This window comes from Panthera tigris, chromosome B1 (genome assembly GCF_018350195.1).
Source record: "Panthera tigris isolate Pti1 chromosome B1, P.tigris_Pti1_mat1.1, whole genome shotgun sequence".
In the NCBI taxonomy this organism is placed as follows: Eukaryota; Metazoa; Chordata; class Mammalia; order Carnivora; family Felidae; genus Panthera; species Panthera tigris.
In genome coordinates, this window is record NC_056663.1 from 144,839,988 (window position 1) to 144,859,046 (window position 19,059).

Here is a 19,059-nt window from a genome sequence, read left to right on the forward strand (position 1 = left end):
GTAACCCTGGCCATGAATTCCCCTTTGATACATTCTACTATTCATAGATCATTTAGCTTTCATCAATTAAAAGCTATTTGAACTCAATTCCTGGAGTCTTCTAAAAAGGATCCTCAAAAGAAAAAGAAACAATCAATCATTTTCTTTTCTCCCCACCTCTAGTTTCTAGTAGGTGAGGTGACTGATTTTTACCAGACTACTCTTGTGATAACGTACCAGGACATGAGAGAGGATAAAAATCGTCCTATCAATGTCATTACTACTATAGTCCGTGTTGGACTCCCATGCGATATAGTATTCATATGATCCATTCCTTTCTTGTTACAATATCACGATTTTGAAAATTGAAGTATAATTAACATACAGTTAGCTACACTAGTCGTACTAGGTTCAGGCATACCATATAATGAGTAAACAATTCTATATATTATTCAGTGCTCATCTATATAAGTGTCCTCTTAATCCCCTTTAACCAATGTCGAATGCCTCACAAATTGGCATGCCTTCCTTGCACGGGGGCCATGCTACTCTTCTCTGTATTGTTCCAAGTTTAGAAATATGTGCTGCCAAAGTAAGCACTGCGATTTCACAATATAATCAAAGAATTTCAATCTTTCCATAATGTACCCTTGCTTGAAAAAGCACCAGGACCCAAACCACAAAGACCCATTTTTCTGAATTAACTTATTAATGCATTCATTCCCTAGACATTATTGATCACCAACTGTAGGAAGGGCGAGGCTATTGTCGTATAACAGTAAGTGATAGGAAGGGCAGATGGTAATCAGAAAAAGGTCCCAAAATTTTTCCTTCCTTCCTTCTACCCTCAGTTTATTCTCTGATAGAGGCTTAGCAGTAAGAGAATAGATTTTAGTACTTCAGAGTCTAGTTTGTCATTAAGAGACTAAATCTCTGTACTATTACTATCCCTATGTCTCTTCTCTGATTCTGAGAGGCCATTTTCTTAGTTCCAAGCAGCGGTCTTCTGGTGGGTAGCTAAGTTGCCTCAGGGTGGTAGCAGAGATGCAAGTATGTCACTAGGATCTTGGTCTTTCAAGGACTGAGGATGTGAAAACTCTACTCAGGGAAGGAACCTTGGCTAGTCACAACCCCCAAAGCTTTCAGTGTGGAAGACATGATTTCAACATGCTGTCATGACCACATCAGTGCCTATAACCAAGGTATGAGTTGAGATCCCATGGATGCCTTTGTAATCTTCTCCTTTTGTCCCTATTTTAAGTCTCAAAATACCACTTCTCTATCTTGCTTCTCCCCAATTCTAGCTACTACCACCAAAAATTAGGGTGATGGGGCAGTCACTCAGCATTCTCAGTTCACCTATGCGTACACAGACCAACTTAGCTCCAGCTGGTATCTTCTCATATTTTCTTTTTAAAATGTTTAAAAAATGTTTATTTATTTTTGAGAGAAAGAGAGAGTGTGAGCAGGGGAGGGGCAGAGAGAGAGGGAGACACAGAATCTGAAGCAGGTTCCAGGCTCTGAGCTATCAGCATAGAGCCTGATGCGGGGCTCGAATTCACGAATGGTGAGATCATGACCTGAGCTGAAGTAGGACGCTTAACTGACTGAGCCATCCAGGTGCCCCTTCATATTTTCTAAGTGAACCTTAATCTTCCAGAATCTGCTCCATTTATCCTCTCTCCATGATCTTCAGAAATAGGTTTTTCAGAGATTTCTGTTTTCTCCTGTCTTTTGGTGGATTTAACATATATATCCTTCTTTTCCATTCATTTCCCTTCCCTTCCCTTTCCTTTTCTCTCTTCTCCATATTCCAAATATCTGCTCAATAATCTTTAACAGTAAGACTACAGTCTCAGAGATATTCATAATCTTTGGTCATTGAACAGCCCTCAGAGGAGGACCTTGTGTTCATTAGTCTTTTTCTCTTTTAGCTGATTATTTCAGCTATATTTTTCCAAGATTATTTAGCTTCCTGCCAGAAAGATGTAGTCCTGTGACTACAAACACAGTTTTTGATACGTCAGAGAGTCTATCATGAACATTAAGACCTATCCAATTACTATAATTCCTGAATTATAGCCCAAACCTCAGAGAAGCGTGCCTGGAAAACTAAGAAAAAACTGGGGCTTCTACTTATGGAAAAATTCCCTCTTTTTACTTTGTTTTTAAACTTGGATAACTATATAGGTTACTTAGAGATTACTGATTTAGAGATTAGTTCCTAAGGGAGTCTCTTTCTTTGCCACCTTGGACAGTTCCCACAAACCCTAGGCCAATGTATTCACGCTTTCTTGTAAAGGTTATGTACTCATCTAAAGGCTCTGATACAGCAAGAAAAGTGGTGAAACAACTGTTCCATCATCTGCAGGTGGTATTGTCAAGATCAGGAGACATAGGAAGGGTCCATATGAACTCTTTAGTTTGTTAGGTTATACAAACCCTTAGTTCACAATTTGGGAAGGATGCCCCCACTAATTCTATCTAGGGATAGTGATGTCTGAGATGGGGAAATGTGTGATTCCTCTCTCTTCCTCTGCGCCTGAGACATCAAACCTGCCTGAAACACACAATACTTAATGCCTTAAACATAAGTGTCGAGGCTATAACAGGCTAGGTGGGCTTTTGGCATGTAAGATGTTATTAAGTTATGAAGTCTGTTATTCTCTAGAAATGGCTCTTGCATTTATATATTCCCCTCACCCCTAAACCATTTTCAGATGTTAGTTTCCAGGCGTTGAGAAGTTGCCCAGTTATAGTTGATTTATCACGATCCAGAGTAGCACTGGCTAGAGATAATCTGCTGTGACAGCATGTTTCATGCTTGCCTTGTGCCTTGCCTTTCTAGCACCTGTCCATGGCTCGATGACTAGGCCAACATTCTGCCTTTTGTGAGGAATTAAAGAGCACCAGAGACTTTTCCTCCTGATTTATCATCAGTGCAGCCTCATTCACGTCTTTCTTTGTCTTCTTCTTATCACAGAAAGGCCTGGCAGGCAAGTTGATCCACTCAGCTGTAAGCCTGGGTCAGACCTCATCCTGGTATAGCCCTAGTTGGTTGGTTGATGGTTGTTTTGTTTATGCCACAGTTGGCCACCACAATAGGGATTTGTATCAGCCTTCTTTCTGTATGGATGGACACACAGGGAAAGCCTTTCCAAGATCTACTTAATATCTATCTTCAGAGCAGATACTTTTCCTCAGAGTCCCAAAGCAGATGTGATTTAAACCTTGAATTTTACACTAAGACATTTGTTTCACATTCAACAATGAGACTATTTTGCTTCAATGTTTTACTTAAAGATTTATTTATTACTGGTCAACTCATCAAACATTAGGGCTTATGGAAAACCCCTGATACTTAATGACAAAGGTAAGAATGAGCTGTCTGTTGATTTAGCAGTATGAGATGTTAGAGTGCCAAATAGGAGTTTCCCAATAAAAACAATATTAATGCCCAACTGCGCATTTCCGTTTCTGAGATCAGTCATCTCTGAGAGAGGTTTCCGCAATCTGGTTGCCTTAATCATGTTGATACTTGTGATACAATAATCTTAGTATTTAATGTTTTGGCAAATACTAAAATTGTGAATTTATCTGCGTCTATTCAAGCATGTGTATGAATCATAGAAATCTTAAATGCTATGATTGGATGTGAACTAATATTTGGATTTACCAACCTACTAAAGGTGTATATATTGGGGAAACGGGGAGAAAGTAGAAATGACAGAGTAAATATAATAAAACACAAAGCTTTTTATTTATTTATTATTGGATACAAAAATATAATTCTGTATCTACACAATGCTACAATTCATCTATCATTTTTCCACATGCAGGGATTATAAAGAGATCTCTTGTTTGTACTTTTCTTCATCATCTGATGGCCATGTTAACTAAAGCTGGAGTTAGTGGCCTCTGGCAATGGTTACTGGTGTCGAATAAATTAGTCCTAACTCTCATTATGCTGCTAGAACACATGGTAACTAGTTAATGGCTGACAAAAATAACAGGATATGGTATAACATGACGCACTAAATCCTCTGCTGAATCAGGCCTTTTTGTTTTTCTCAACTGTCTTCCTCTTTTCATCTGGCATTTGATCTAATTATGCCTTACCTCTGTTCATGAACTCTAAAGGTCTAACTAGGTCAGTACTAGAAAGATTGTGACTGTTGCCATGCCATTTACTTCTTACTCTAAACAAGCATTCTAACAGGTGAGAAATACCTTGGTTATCTAAATATTTGCTATAGAGAAAGCCCAATGTCTTGGCTCTTCTGATCCTTTTCTCTTTCCTTCATTATTTCACCATTAGCCAGCCCCACTCTATCATGTAATAATAAACAGCTAATATTTAATGACAACTACTTTGTGTCAAGTACATTTTATGAATTATCTTTATTTAATCCTGCTAACAACAAACTCCTTTAGCCCATTTTTAGATAAGCACATAGAAGTTTAGAGAGGCTGAGTGGCTTGGCTAACATCACACGGGAACATGGTGGAACTGTAGTTCAAAACCTGACCTTCTGACAGCAGACCCAATTCAGATAACTGATGCCTGATAGCCTTCCTTGCCTCTCCTAAGGCCCACTTTGCACGTGCACAACTTTATCTGCTGAGGATGGAATTTGACTTATTTCAATGACAAGGCAGGTGTGTCAAAGATGCCATCATGAACTTTCCATGCTCATGCCACCCATCCCCGTCCATGTTTTATATGTCTCACCATCTCTTCTCCACGACATTTATTCATTCATCAACTATTTATTGAGCTTCTCCTGAGTACCAAACAATGCTCCCAGCACTGAAGACATAACAATAGATCAATCAACTTTCCTCTGTCAAGGAACAAGTATTATACTGGGGGTGACAGTTGATGAATAAGGGGGAAAAAAGTGTGCATGGATGATGCATCTGTATATATGATATAGAGCGTCCTAAGAAAGACTCTAATGCAATGATATTTGAACAAAAAGCTGAAATAAGTGGACAGACTTTAAAGGCTTTGGGGAAGAAAAAAGTATTCCAAGCAGAGAGAAGAGCAGGTGCAAAGATCCCAGCATGGGAGTTTGCTTACTCTATTATTTAAAGACTAGTGTCTCTGAGAATTATTAGTAAGTAATTAGAGGTGGTAAGATTGGAGGATTTGTGACTTGTAGGTTATGATGAGAACTTTGGATTTCCTCTAGGTGAATGACAGAGTCACTTGCAGGATTTTGAACAGAAGATTGAAATAATCGCTCTTACTTTTTCAAAGTTTACCATGTACTATGTGAAAAATAGAACACAGAGGAACAAAGAAAGATGAAAAAAGATCAGCGTGAAAGCTTTTATAACAACTTAGGTGTAAGATGATAATACCTTTATTTATAGTGGGATCCTTAGAGCTGGTGAGAAGTTATTGAGTTGGGGTGACTTTGAAAGGTAGAGTGTTAGCTCTAGGACTTGATGAATTGGATCCAAGGTATGACACACGTGATGTTTTAAGAATGGCTCTGAGATTAGCCTGAGCAGGTGGAAGCATGAAGTCGCCATGACTGAAATAGGAATGTCAAGAGGATTAGGTGAGGAATGGCTTCAGATTTAAAGTTTTATTTTGGTCATGTTACTGTTAGAAATTCCTATTCGTTTATTCAAGTAAACATTTCAAATATTCAACAGTTGGATGTAGGAGTGTGTAGTTGAACAAGAGGTTTGGCTTGCATGATGTAAATTTGGGAGTGATTATCACATGGATGGTATTTATCATCAGAGAACTGGATTGTGTCCCTTATGGAAATGAGTCTACAATGAAGAGGACAAGTATCCTCTGAATAGTTCCCTATCCTAGTTGCACATCAGAATCCTCACGGGACTTTAGAATATATATACATATATCAAAGCTCCACCACAGGCTCGTCAAATCAAAATCTTTGACAGCAGAACCCAGGAATCTATATTGTCAATTTCTCCAGGTGATTGATTCTGTAGAAATTGACATGTGTTTGGAAATCAGTATTATAAGCCACTCTGTTTGTGTTATAATACGAATTAATTTTTAATGCTGTAAAGACTCTTCTTTCCATATCCACTGTTATCTACTTAAATCCAAGCTATGGTTTTCCCTTACCCTAAGTGTTCTACTCACATTCATCCTTACCCTTATTTTTGCACTATTAGCTCAATAATCTTTTCAAAGAATAAATCTTCAAAGCCATCTCATTGTTCTCAAAGACAACAATCCTTAACATGGCCTGCAAAATCCTGCCTGGTATTGGCTACTTGTCTCTCTACCTCATCAGACACCAGACACCTTGCTCCCTGCCTTGCAGTCGGACACTTCCCTTCCTTCAGTCCCAAGGACACATCTATTTTCATTGGCCTCAGGTTTTACAGCTGCTGTATCCTCCCTTCTTTCACCTAATTAACTCTTACTCATCCTTTGACCTTGGCTCAATCATCATGTCCATCGGGAAGCCTTCTCTGACTTTGTTGACTAAGTCAAATTCCCTACCCTGCCCCCCCTCCCCCCGGTAGTAGGTTATTAAATAAATTTAGGAATTTATGACTAGCATTTAAAATTTTTTAAAAATGTTTCTTTATTTTTGAGAGAGAGAGAGAGAGAGAGAGAGAGCAAGCTGGGAAGGAGCAGAGACAGAGGGAGACACAGAATCCGAAGCAGGCTCCAGGCTCTGAGCTGTCAGCACAGAGCCTGATGCGGGGCTCGAAATCACAATGTGAGATCATGACCTGAGCCGAAGTCGGACGCTTAACTGACTCAGCCACCCAGGTGCTCCTGACTAGCATTTTTAAAAAAGGAAATAGAACAGAATGGAGTAGAAGAATGTCAGAGTGGGTTGCACCTAATAAAGGTAAGTATTATCTTACAAACTTTTGCTTCTATGTGTACTAATAGGATGATGTACTCTTCTTGAAATACTTTTACAGTTGCAGGTTTTTTGTGTGTGCAATTACTAGCTTATCATTTGGCTTTCTCATTAGGTTGAAAGTCCAATGTGACTAAAAGACTGTTTCTTCCTGTTTTCCACTTGATCCATAGTCCCTGATCAAATGACTAGACTTATGTAAGCACTTAAAGCATATTTATGGGAAAGAGGAAGGAAAGAAGACAGATGTGGGAATTTACATTTAGGGTAAGGTAAGCCTGTACCGTCACACCTTATAGTGTGAACATACTAGCTCTGCCAGTGCAAAATCTGTGGGTTCATTGACATCATATATGAAAACAACAAGGCTTTCCGTAATGTTTATTTATTTTACTAGTGTTTAAATAAGCAATGAAGTATCTTCATTTACAAGTGTTAAGTGAAATGGCAAGTTCAAAAAATAAACTTGGTATTACTGTGGGTTATATTATTATTTTTAAATTTTTTTTTTATGTTTATTAATTTTTGACAGAGAGAGAGAGAGAGACAGAGGATGAGCGGGCGAGGGGCAGAGAGAGGGAGACACAGAATCTGAAACAGGCTCCAGGCTCTGAGCTGTCAGCACAGAGCAGACTCAGGGCTTCAACTCACAAACCGCGAGATCATGACCTGAGCCGAAGTTGGGCGCTCAACTGACTGAGCCACCCAGGCGCCCCTACGTTGTATTATTTTTTAAAAGGACCTTTAGAAATCAATCCACGCCTTCCTGAACTATAGTAGGAAAATCTATTTTTTTTGCCTTCTGAAAGTTTCTGGAAAATTTAGAGATGATATCACAATTAATAAATTAGTGTATCATCAGAGAGCACTCTTTATTCCCCAAAGTAATGACTGTTTCTTCTTGAACTTCTGATTCACTTGTCCCCATGACACACACAGTACCTTCTCAGAGTAGGCTTTTCTTAAATTATATCTGTGCATCATTTAAAATATAAATCCTGCTTTTTAGACTATCTGGTTTTACCAAAGTTTCATATGGATAACTTGTCATCCAAGTATATTGGAATTTTTTGATGACTGCAAGGCTATAAATTGTATTCTACTTTTTACAGTCATGGAATCTTGATCTCGTCACACAAGTCTCCTCCTCAGCGTTAATCTAGGACTACAAGTTCAGGACTACAAATTCAATCCCCACCTTTTACATCTTCTCTTCTAAGTTGCGTAGGATTTTACTTTTTTTTTTTTTTAATTTTTTTAACGTTTATTTATTTTTGAGACAGAGAGAGACAGACCATGAACAGGGGAGGAGCAGAGAGAGAGGGAGACACAGAATCCGAAACAGGCTCCAGGGTCTGAGCTGTCAGCAGAGAGCCCGACGCGGGGCTCGAACCCACGGACCGTGAGATCATGACCTGAGCCGAAGTCGGACGCTTAACCGACCAAGCCACCCAGGCGCCCCAGGATTTTACTTTTTGAACAAAGTTTAGCTGCCTTGAACTTGGGATCAAAAGGTATTTCTGGGAAGAGGAAGAATATTTAGCCTCAGAGAGGAGGGAGTAAAGAAAAAGTCCTAAAGAGTAGTGAGAGGAAAGAAATCTTAAGTTCCCAGAAAGGATAAGTAACTCAAATTACAGACTCACAATATTATCATGAAAATACACTTAAAAATAATTTAAAACTGCGGCTCAGACCTAAAGTGATAAAGTGCCTAATGAGTTATTTAACTCATTATTTAGAAAAGTAGAGGGATGATAAACATTGGTTCAAAGAAAGACAGAAGAGATGTATGCAACCATTGGAAAAGAGAATGTCAAAGCTAAATTGCAAAACTAGATAAAAACTGATCAGGGTTTCACAGGGTAATAAAGCTACAACTTTGATGTTATTTTTTCTACTGGACAAAAACAATTTGTACTTATCAATCCTCTACAAATTGACCTCTAACCGCAGAGGATGGACACAATTATAGTAAATGCAAAATCAAACAAAATCACATCCACTATTATGTCGTATGTTGTATTATGTATTACACCCATCATTATGTTGTACACCTGACACTAAAATAATGTTCTATGTCAATTATATCTTAAAAAATACAATGGCAACAACAAACTACATCACCTAGAGAGAGAGATTTAACTTACATAGGCTTGTCAGATAATACTCTACTAAGGCTCTGAAAAGTTATGCAGTCATCTTCTTTCCAAATTTTGAATTTCTTTTCTTAGCACTATAAATTGACTAGGACAACTAAGCACCTAGGTTGGAATGGAGAAGATACAGAAGGGCTGTTTTCAGCTCCTAGGAATGGAGGAATTTATGTGCCACAGGACAGGAAAAGTTGGAAAGAGAGTAGTCAGTTCTGTTTCCATCTGTTGGCTTCACCAAACTGAAAGAACAGCTTAGCACTGGGCCAGCTGATGCCAGAAAGACCAGGAGCAGAGACCTTTTGGGGGGCTAACTAAAACACTGTGCCTGCCCCATTGAGATGGCCTGTTACTAGGGGATCACTAAAAGCTTTAAACCCATAAGCACAGAGTGTCAGCAGAAGCTACCTGACAAATCAATTTATCCTAGTGAAGTATTCCCCTGGATTTGTCATCCCCTTCCCAGCAACTCCCAAAATGAAGGTGTCATGAATCAATAACAGGTGAATGGGGAAAAATATTCACAGACAGGCTGAGGGGAGGAAGCCCTGTAATTTGTAAATTGCATAACCAGGTTAACTCTCCGCTGCATCCGTGGATCAATCTCTGCCCTTTATATAAATGATTTACTACTTCAGAAGATTTGCAATCTATGGCTAGCTGAAAAATGAGTTTTGTTTTCAATCTATCTGTGGCAGTATCTATAGCCTTTCTTGGTACTTTCTGGTCTTTCGTTCTTACTGAAGCCTTGCCTAACTTTCTTCTGAGGCTGGGAATTTCCTCAGGGACTTCTAAAAATAGCAGAGACATGACTATATGCGGTTGTTGGCTATTATGGTAAGCATCACCATATTTTAGTTGCAAAAATCACCTCCACAACCTTCATTCTCAAAAACATAAAAGAAGTGTTCAGGCCATCGCTATACCTAACATTGCATCAAATATATTTGGGGCTGGGAACTCAAAGATCTTCACTGCCTCTTTGAGGATATGGTAAATGCAGAGATGACTCTTCTGTGTGTCACATTGATGTCCCTCCCAGAAGAATTCCCAGAGGAAGGGATTATTATTGAATATATTGAATATATTATTCAATATACTATTGAAAATATATATTTCTGTTAACTTTGTTTTAAAAAACAATTCTGTGCTTTTTTTTTAATATAATTTTTTAATGTCTATTTATTTTTGAGACACAGAGACAGAGCGTGAGTGGGGGAAGGGAAGAAAGAGAGGGAGACATAGAATCCGATGCAAGCTCCAGGCTCTTAGCCATCAGCACAGAGCCGGATGCAGGGCTCGAACCCACAAGCCGTGAGATCATGACCTGAGCCGAAGTTGGATGCTAAACCAACTGAGTCACCCAGGTGCCCCAATTCTGTGCTTTTTTTTGAAGCAGTAGAAAACTATGAGGTGGACAGGCTCCTGGGTGGCTCAGTCGGTTAAGCATCTGACTTCAGCTCAGGTCATGATCTCATAGTCTGTGAGTTTGGGCCTCGCGTCGGACTCTGGGCTGACAACTCAGAGCCTGGAGCCTGCTCCAGATTCTGTGTCTCCCTCTCTTTCTGCCCCTCCCCTGCTCATGCTCTGTCCCTCTCTGTCTCAAAAATAAATAAAAACATTAAAAAAATTAAAAAAAAAAAAGAAAACTATGAAGTGGAGAATAAAGGAACATACAAAGATGGGAGTTCCTATGGCAAGTCTGGCATCCTGGGGAACAAAGATCTTTTCTTACTGTCTGGTGTATACTTTATAGTTTTCCTCAGTTTTTCATAGCCATTTTGGCATCTTAATCATGTATCAAAACTGTCTTGACCTCAAATATTTATAAACTGTTTGATGTTCTCTTTAAAAACACAAATGAACAAATAGTATATACTAATTTCTAGGGATTTCCAAAGATGATCATTCTTCTGTGTTCCTACAAAAAGAAGATTCTCTGCCTTAATGGCAATAGAATATATATGGAAGAGGTGATGTAGCCCAAAGCACCAGAAATGAACTTTTAAGAATATCAACTGTTTGCCCCTATTGAGTAATCATAGATTTGAAATGGCTTCTCCAAAACTCTATTCTGGGAATTACCGTAAAGGCAGGAATTATTACTTAATTACCTGTTTCCTAGAAATTTAGTCCATATAAAATATAATGCCAAGCCACACCTGTGTATTCTATCTGCTTAACTTCTTGTTCCACCCAGGGTGGGCAAAAGTGTGTTTGCCTTTTGAAATGCTAATGTTTCACTTCTGACACTAGATCGGTTGGTAGGTAATTGGCCATATGTTCCGAGGGTGAAACACTAGGGCACCACAGTGAAACCAAAAGTAGTGATCGCAAAAGTTAATAGGCAAGGCTAGTTCATGATCAGGCTATGAGGGAGGGGACCTTTCTTCCTCTTTACCTAACTATCATTGCCAAATCTCTCCCTTTTCCTTCTGGCACTTCCTCATCATCAAAATATTTTTTTTCTGAGATAAAAGATCTGATCTCAGTTATGCACATCTTACTATAATTGTTTATGTCTGGCTGAGAGATAGAGCCATGGTTTTTGGCATTTTAATCCAAATGCCTAACGAAGAGTAAAGGTCAGTTGTCCCCAGAAAAGAATTTCAGGCATAGGAGTGTACGTAGATGGGGAATTTGAGGGAGAAAAGAGGTACTTTCCAGTCAGAGCCTAGAATTGCAATCATCCTGCCCATAGAAAATTAGCAGTGCCTGTGCTCTGAATAGGTAAACACTGTTTAATGGTGTACAAAGTTGATACTTAACAAATCCAGATGGCTTAATCATAGAATAGAACATGACAGGCAAAATTAAGGAGATTGTACCATCAGTCTAATATCAAAACATCAGTGGAAAGTCAATTAAAATGTATAAAATTAAAAAAATCTTGATTCAAACACATTATTTAGAGATAGGCTATTATCTACCAAAATAAAACCGGTTTGTTAAAAGGGGCAATGTTTCCCTACATTGTTTAAAAGAGGGAAGTTCTCAAAATAAATAAATTAAATTGTATAAATTTAATAAATAAATTCTATATAATAATTATATATAATTATATATATAATTATATATAACATATATAATTATATATTATATAAATTAATTAATTAATTAAAATGTATAATAAATTATATATTATATAAATAAATTAATTAATTAATTAAAATGTATACAATTAAAAATATTGATTCAAACACATTATTTAGAGATAGGCTATTATCTACCAAAATAAAACCGGTTTGTTAAAAAGCGCAATGTTTCCCAACAATGTTTAAAAGAGGGAAGTTCTCAAAATACTTGGCTTGATGTTTAACTTTTTGAATTTGTATATTTCAAAGAAAAGAGAAGTGAATACTTCAAATGAAACAAATTTTATGCTGTGACCTCTTGAATATTTTGTGAAATCAAATTTGCTTATATTACAATTTCATTTCACAACATACATACCCATGTCACAAGTTCTGTGAAGCTTGCTATCAGAAAAAATATGGCAACTCTGTATTTTGATTTCATAGAGCAAAGTCCTTTGTAAAATTCAAATGAAAATTCTAGAATGAAAGAGGTAAATTCACGTAAGAAAGAGCCTCTGTTTCTTCTTCTTCTTCTTCTTTTGGTGAAATTCTCTGGAATGACTCTTGCTAATCCAATCTTTCAGCTTTACAATCCCAAAGGTAGAGAAGGACTAGCTTTATTCAAAGGATTTGTAAAGCCATACTACTTCTAAGATAATACCTATTCTGCAACAATTATTAATTTCATTTATTTGTTATGAAACCTTGATCATCTGAATCTATTTTGAGCTGATTATCTTAAGCTCTCAGAGAAATATGACACATAAAAGAGATACCTGAAATAAATATTTAAAACATAAGTGTGAATTTTTCGGTTGGAATAACTTTCTTTCTTTCTTTCTTTCTTTCTTTCTTTCTTTCTTTCTTTCTTTTGTTAGCTTATTTATTTATTTTGAGAAAGCACTGGAACATGGAAGGGGCAGAGGAAGAGGGAGAGAGAGTATCCCAAGCAGGCTCTGTGATGTGAGCACGGAACCCAATGTGGAGCTCACCAATCATGAGACCATGACCTGAGCCAAAATCAAGACTTGGATGCCTAACCCACGGAGCCACTTAGGCACCCTGGTGGGAAAAACTTTAGGAATTACAAAGAGTAGGATTTTATTCCCATAAAATTGCAAATGGCTTGGTAGATTTCTTTTTTTCTTTCACATATAAACATATGAAAAGTCAACTTATTGAAGTGTGAATATTTCTCCAAACTTATGGAAAGAATTCAGAGTCGTGCTTTTTAAGAGAGTTAATGTAGGAGTGATAGCACCAAAATAACAACCTAGGAGACCCCAGCTTTTGTCTCCCCACAAAGATCAACAACTAGATAGCTAGCCACAAACAAAACATCTCTGGAAGAGCTCTGTAGTCCTCTTAAAAATCCAACAGAACAAAAAAATCTGACAATAAATACCTCACACAAACAAGAAGCAAGACAGTTTCATTTTGCCTACATTATCCTACCCTCCAAGTCATCATTGGGGGGGGGGGTGCCAACAGAGAGCTCTCCTGTAGAAAAGTTACGCTTACTGGGAAAATAAGAACACAGTGAGTGAACAGCTGCTCTAGCCTTGCAGGGCACTGTACAAAGGATTCACTTTGGTTTCACCCAACTCAGATCAGCAAAACTAAGAGATACAGAGATGGCAAGGAACAAGGAAGAAAAGCAGGGGTTACCAGTAACCACAGGGATGGCAATCACAGCTCACAGTGATCTGCTGAGCAGACAAATTCAGCATCTTTTGCCACTGAAAAAAACCAGTGACCAGCAACTTGCCATGGACTATCCCTTAAAGATTTCACCGGCTTTCAGCCCACAGACATTCACACTCACTAATGCCAATCACCTAAGTTTCTCCCTGATTTCTCCCCCAGGAACCACACTGGCAGCCAGTGCAGGTCTCTGCAGCTGTAGAGTGCAAGACATCAGCTGAGACCCTATGAGTGACTCCCATCACTGTACACACACTCAGAGGTAGTCCTTCCAGCTGTACGCAGCTGGCCTGACATCTGTACACGGCTGGCCTGACATCCATTGCCACGTATTTGGCTTGGAAGACACTGTGCAGTCATGGGAGAGCAGCACACCAACAGCTAGGGCCCTGAGCTGCTGTGGGCTTGGATCAAGCCTGTCTTCTGTCACTGTATATGATTGTACACAATGGTCAAACAGGATTTATCCCTGGGATGCAGGGATGTTTCCACATATTCAAGTCAATAAATTACACTACACTACATTAATAGAATGAAAGTTAAAAATCATATGATCATCTCAATGGATGTAGAAAACACACTGGACAAAATGCAACATCTTCCATGATAAAAAGTTCAACAAATTGGGTATAGAAGGAAGATATCTCAACATAGGGAAAGCCATATATGAAAAGCCCGTGGCAAACATCATACTTAATGATGAAAGGTTGAAATCTCTTTTCCTGACATTAGGAACAATAGTGTCCACTCTCACCAATTCTATTCCACCTAGTACTGAAAGTCCTAGACCAAGCAATCAGGTAAGAAAAAGAAATAAAAGACATCCAAATCAGAAAGGAAGAAGTAAAATTGTCCTTGTAGATGATATAATCTTATATAAAGAGAATCCTAGACTCTACCAAAAAATTGTTAGAAGTAATAAACAAATTCAATAAAGTTATAGAATACGAAGTCAAGATACAGAAATCAGTTGTGTTTCCATATTCTAATAAAGAAACATCTAAAGAAGAAAGAAGGAAAGCGATCCTATTCACATTAGCATCAAAAAGAATAAAATATTTGGGAATAAATTTAACCAGGGAGGTGAAAGATCTGTATGCTGCAAATGCTGAGACGTTGATGAAAGACATTGGAGAAGACACAATGGAAGGATACCCTACACTCATGGATTAGAAGAATATATATTGCTAAGACATCTATACCACCCAAAACCATCTACAGATTCAAGGCAACCCCTATTGAAACTCCAATTGTATTTTTCATAGAAATAGAAAAAAAAATCTTAAAATTTTTATTGAGCCACAAAAGACCCCCAAATAGTCAAAGCAATCCTAGAAAGAAGAACAAAACCAGAGGCATCACACCTTCTGATTTCAAGCTATACTACAAAGCTAAAGGAATTAAAAAAGTATGGTAGTGCATAAAATAGATCAACAGAACAGACCAATGGAATGAGAGCCCTCTCAGAATCACGAGCCCAGAAATAAACTCCTGCATATATAGTCACCTAATATTTGAAAAGGGAGTCAACAGTACTCAATGGGGAAAGAATAGTCTCTTCAATAAATGGTGTTGGGGAAACTGGAAAACCACATGCAGAAGGATGAAGTTGGACCCTATCTTATGCTACTTATAAAAATTAACTCAAAATGGATTAAAGAGTTAAACATAGGAACTAAACCCATAACACATCTAGAAGAGAACAATAAAAAAGCTCCTTGACATTGACCTTGGCAATGATTCTTTGGAGATGACGCAGAAAGCAAAAGCAACAAAAGCAAGAGTAAGTGGAACTACATCAAACTGAAAAGCTTCTGAACAACAAAAGAAACAATCAAGAAGACATGTAGGTAACCTTCGGAGTGGGATAAAATGTTCGCAAATCATACATCTGATAAGGGGTTAATAGCCAAAATTTATAAAGAACTCATATAACTCAACAGCAAAAAAATAAACAAACAGTGTAATTAAAGTGGTTGAGGACCTGAATAGACATTTTTCCAAAGAAGACATACAAATGACTACAAAGTACATGAAAAGGTATTTAACATCACTAATTATCAGGGAAAAGCAAATCAAAACCACAATGAAATATCACCTCACACCTCTTACTACAGCTATCATTAAAAAAAGATAGCATGTTGCCAAAGGCTCTGAAGAAAAGGGAACTCTTTTGCTCTGTTTGTGGGAATGTAAATTGTTGCAGCCACAGTGGGAAACAATATAAAATTTCTTCGAGAAACTAAAAGTAGAACTACCATATGATCTAGTAATCTCACTTTTGGTGTATAGTTAAAGGGAATGCAAACAAGATCTCAAAGAGACACTATACTCTCACATTTATTGCAGGATTATTCACAATAGCCAAGATATGGAAACGACCTAAGTGTCTGTCAATGGTTGAGTAAATAAAGATGATGTGGTATATGTGTATAAAATGTAATATTATTTAGCCACAAGAAGGAAGGAAATCTTGCCATTTGCAATACCATGGATGGAACTTGGTGGCATTGTGCTAAGTGAAATAAGTCAGAGAAAGACAAATACTACATGTGGAATCTAAAAAAGCTGAAGTCCTAGAAACAGAGAGTAGAATTGTGGTTATCAGGGGCTGAGAGTGGGGCAAATGGGAAGATGTAATCTAGAAGTACATCTAGTTATAGGATGAATAATCAAAGATGATTAATATCTGGGGCTGTGATATACAGCATGATGATTATAATTATCATAATTATTAATGGACACATATTAATATGAATAATCATATGTATAATCATTAATATAGTATACACTATTATATAACATACTATATAATTATTAATTATATATTAATATAATATAATATATAATTATATAATTATAATGTAAATACAGTATAATTATATAGTAATATCATATATTAATATTACTTATTAATATATTATACAATTATATAGTAATATATTAGTAGCACCGTATATTATTAATTAATATTAATATAATTATAATTATATGTAATTATTAATTAATAATATATAATTATTAATACTCTTATGTTCTTGAAGACTTTTAAGAGAATAGATATAATAGAGTAAATGCTCTAGTAAATTTTCTCATCACAAAAAAGAAATAGTCATTATGTGATGTGATGGAGGTGTTAGCTAGTGCTATGAGGGTGATCATCTTGAAATATAATCAGTGTATTAAATCAACACCTTTTACACCTTAAACTCACATTATATTATATGTCAATTATATCTTTAAAAAACTGGAAAAAATAAGAAAGTCAATGTGCTATAGTCCAGTGAGTTACAAACAGAAGATCAAATGATTTAGGTTCAAATCAATTCTGCCACTGACTTACATGTGTAACCTTGGACAAGTCATGTTACTAAGGGCCTCTTGACTTTAGCTCTTTCTCTTATTTTCGCCTGGAATAAGATACATAACCTAGAACTTGCCATGGTTGAGTGATTTGCTCAGTTACCAAACTGTGGCATTGAGACAAGATTTAAATTCAGAGAGTCTAGTTCCCAGGGTCTGAGTTATTAAACAATAATCTTTAGAACATACATAAATGGTCAATTGATTTTCTATAAAGGTGCCAAGATAGTTCCATGGGGGAAAGATAGCCTTTTTAATAAGTGGTTCTGGAACAACTAGATATCCACATGAAATAAAATGAATCTTGATCTTGTTATGCCCGGAATTCGTGATCCCCAAAGACCGCCAAGGAGCCAAGTCCGATGTAAAAGCAAAAGAGCCTTTACTTGAGCTAGCTCGAGCTCAGTCCCCTACCTGCACCAACACAGTGGTGAGATACTGGGGAGAGAGAGTGAGTTTCAAAAGGACAAAGGTTTTATTGGGGCCTAGGGGCAGTTGGTGAGGTAATGGCTGTGGCCTCAGCCAATTGGCTGGGGAAGGGTCGGAGTCCTGTTAGGCAGGTGAGCAGGAGGTTACTCAAGGGGAGGAGGCATGGTCAAGGTGAAGGACACAGAACAAGATGGAGTCAGTGGCGTAGGCCCACCCTTTCATTCCCCCCTTGTCATGTAGCTTACGGACCCAATCATGGGACCAGCTGCATTTATGGTGACAAGGGGAACAGAGTTTGGAGGTTTACGAAAGTTCTGGGAACCAAGTGTCCCTGGGGTGGCTCTGGGAGGTCTGATTAAGTATTGTCCCCAAGCTGGTGTCTATGATCTGCCAGGTGATGTTTTGGGGGCGTGGGGACTCCCAGCAGCATGAGCAATGACACGCAGAGTTAACAGAGTTACCAATATTAGGTGGGTGAGCTTGAGCGGGTTGTGTTGGTCCCGATTGATGGCCCATCGTGTGATAAAGTCCTTCCGGATCGAAGAGGGGTCCGCTGGCCGAACGTGGGTATGATGGACCCAGGTCGCGATGCCGTCTACTTTGAGAGCGGTGGGGGTTGTCAGCACCACGATGTAGGGTCCCTTCCAGCATGGCTCGAGGGTCTCTCGGTGGTGCCTCTTGACATAGACCCAGTCTCCTGGCCTGTACTGATGAGGTGTTGGGGTTGGGCCAGCCTCGTAGATGGCACAGAGGCGCGGCCAAATGTCCTCGTGCGCCCTCTGGAGCCCTCTCAAGGAAAGAAAAAGTTCTTGATCTTTAAACTAAAGGTTGGGAATAATAGGGGGTGGCCTGCTAAACATGATCTTGTAGGGAGTAAAACCCAGAGTGTAAGGAGTGTTCCTAACCCGGTAAAGGGCATACGGTAGGAGAGTCACCCAGTCCCCACAAGTCTCCATGGTTAATTTGGTAAGGGTCTCTTTTAGGGTTCTATTCATTCTTTCTACCTGTCCTGAGCTCTGGGGCCTATAAGCACAACGTATTTTCCAGTTTTCCTCCACTGCCTTGGCCACTGCCTGTGTTACCTGTGAGATAAAAGCTGGTCCATTGTCTGGTCCTATCGTGGCAGGAAAACCATACCTGGGTAAGATGTCTTCTGGTAGCTTCCTAGCCACCGTCTGAGCCGTTTCATGCTTGGTTGGGTACGCCTCCACCCAGCCAGAGAAGGTGTCTGTAAATACTAAAAGATATTTATAACCATACTTTCCTGGTTTGACTTCAGTGAAGTCGACTTCCCATTGGGCTCCCGGTCTGGTGCCTCAGAGCCTGGTTCCTTTTTTATTTGATGTGGCCCTCGCATTGGTGAGTTGGCAGGTCTTGCAGGCAGATACAACTTGCTCTATTTTGGTGTCCTGTTGGTGAATCTTGATTCCAGCATGTCGGATTAAGTCTTTTAATTTTCAGGCCCCCATGTGAATAGACCGATGC

The 19,059-nt window shown here is 38.4% G+C and overlaps 1 non-coding gene across 1 annotated transcript; it reads right to left on the minus strand.

The window, feature by feature from the left end:
• Positions 1-471: 471 nt before the first annotated feature.
• LOC122238211 lies at positions 472-579 on the minus strand. The gene has a single exon (XR_006217172.1). It is a non-coding gene; the product is annotated as a U6 spliceosomal RNA (small nuclear RNA).
• Between the last annotated feature and the right edge of the window lie 18,480 nt (positions 580-19,059).